Source organism: Myotis davidii, unplaced genomic scaffold, assembly GCF_000327345.1.
Source record: "Myotis davidii unplaced genomic scaffold, ASM32734v1 scaffold562, whole genome shotgun sequence".
Classification (NCBI taxonomy): Eukaryota; Metazoa; Chordata; class Mammalia; order Chiroptera; family Vespertilionidae; genus Myotis; species Myotis davidii.
In genome coordinates, this window is record NW_006293953.1 from 2128728 (window position 1) to 2131088 (window position 2361).

General features: G+C 47.4%; 1 protein-coding gene across 1 annotated transcript in view; it reads right to left on the minus strand.

Moving 5' to 3' along the window:
* Window positions 1–2361, minus strand: part of DUSP15 (dual specificity phosphatase 15) — a 19104-nt gene that overhangs the window by 3514 nt on the left and 13229 nt on the right. The window lies entirely within an intron of this gene.

The following is a 2361-nucleotide window of genomic DNA, read 5'->3' on the forward strand; positions in this document are numbered from 1 at the left end:
ACAAAATTAAATCTTAACCTATTGCCACATACAAAGAGTGGACTCCAGAAGATAAACAAACCAAAAGTAAGAGGTAAACTTATAAAATTAATAGAAGTTAACGTAGGAGAAAACCTTCTAGGAGCAGAGAATGCTTGTAAACAAAACTTCAAAGGCATGAACCATAAGGCAAAACAAATTGACCATGGCTGAAATTAGCAAGGGGCTAAATCTGGAACATACAAAAAACTTCTACAAATCAACAAGAATGAATGATTTCCAGAAAAAGGAAACTATAAGCCCATGAACATATGAGTATTTAAATGCATTAGTGTTAGAGAAATGCAAATAAACATAGAGATATCACTTGTAAGCTGACAAAATTTAGCCAGTTGGATAATGTCAGGAGTTGATTGAGACGTGGGCAGAGTTGATGGGCGTGGAATGGGTGCAGAGCTTCTACATGGTCATCTGGCATGCCTAGTTAAATTAAGTAGAAATATACCCTGTGAGTAGAAATTCCAATTGAAAAGGAGTTCTCACAGAGGCTCTTGAAGGGCCCAAGGATATCCACTGCAGGAATACTGTGGTGCTATGTCCATCCCTGGGAAAGTGTGTGTGTGTAATGGATAGCCACTATAGAGTCTAGGCAGCATCTAGAAGCATTTTCATCAAGTGATCAATAACTTTGTTTTGTGTGTATTTCCACAGGATACCTTATCTATATACCGGTATATAAAACCCTAATATGCAAATAGAGTGAACAAAGGAATAACCGAAAAACAGGTCGCTATGACATGCACTGACCACCAGGGAGCGCTCACAGAACATGGTGGGCATCGGCCGGCTATGGCAGAATGGTGGAGCAGGTGAGTGGGGACGACGGACTAAGGCAGGGCGCCACTGTCATCGGGGCGAGCCTCTGGTGGTTAATGAAAATTCTTTGTTCCTGCACCGCAGTCCCGCCCGGCACCAGCCTGATCACCCCAAAGGGCTTCTCCACCTCCCCCTGCTCCTGAGGAGCAATCGGGGAGGCACCCAGAGTCCAGTGATGGAGCAGCTCCAGATCGCCCCTGAGGGATTCTCCACCTCCAAATGCTGGGGTTGCAGGGTCGATCCCCAGTAGAGGGCGTGCAGGAGGCAGCTGATCCATGTATTGTCTCACTTTGATGTTTCTCTTCTTCTTCTCCTTCTCCTCCACTTCCTCCTCCTCCTCCTCCTCCTCCTCCTCCTCCTCCTCCTCCTCCTCCTCCTCCTCCTCCTCCTCCTCCTCCTCCTCCTCCTCCTCCTCCTCCTCCTCCTCCTCCTCCTTCTTCTTCTCTCTCTCTCTCTCTCTCTCGTCTCTTTAAAAATCAATAAAAATATTTTTTAAAAAGAGTACAAAAATATTTAAAATGTGGCAGTAAATAGACTAAAAAAGGGTATTTATTTATCGCATGAGAGCAGAAACAAGAAGGCAGACCTGTTCGACCTCAGCTGGGAATGTGCACGCCCAGTGACTTAGATTGTTCCCTTGTCTGCAGGTGTCTGTAAGCGGCCACAGCACTGCCTGGGTGGTGATTTGGGGGTTACAGATTTCAGTGAGTGAATTTGCGAACATGAAATCCACAAATAACGTATGTGGTGGGAGAAAGGTGGAGAGGAACAAGGAACAGACAGGCTGAAGCTGGATCATGAATGTCCTCAAAGGCCAAGCTGTATCCCCTGGGCTTTGGGCACCAGGAAGGTGTGAAGCCCGGGAGTCACATGTGTGTGTGTCAGTGGTGGGGTGAGGGATGTTCAAAGCAGCCAGAAGGATGGGGCGGGCCAGCCTGCAGATCTCTCTCCTCTGAACAGCAGCAATAAGGCCATGCAAACACTTATTTAATACTTACTGAGCACTCACTGTGCGCCAGGCTCTGTGCTCAGTGTCACCAGGCACTTACAATTCATAGGAAAGTGGTTTCAGTGGGGGAAGCAGAGGGAATCAGGGATGAATTGGGAGAAGCTCTGAGTTAGACTTAATACATGCATTAAATGAACGCATCCGGGAAGACTCTTGAGGAAGAAGCGTTTAAGCTGAGCCCGACGACAGTTGGCAGGTGAACATGAAGATGAAGGTGCTCTAGCAGACGGAACAACAGGTGCCGAGGTCCAATGGTGAGAGAGCCATGAAGCATTTGGAAACAGAAAGAACTCTTAGGCTGGGTCTCCAGTTGGGGAGGGGCGGGAGTGGAGAGAGATGAGGTCAGGGACAAGCAGTTCCTCCAGGGCTTTGAGGCCACGATAAAGAGTTGAGACTACCACAAGGGCAATGCAGAGCTATGGATGGATTCTGAGTAGGGGAGTAGCAAGGCGAGATTTACATTTAGAAAGATTCCTCTGGAGGACTGAGGGGAGAGC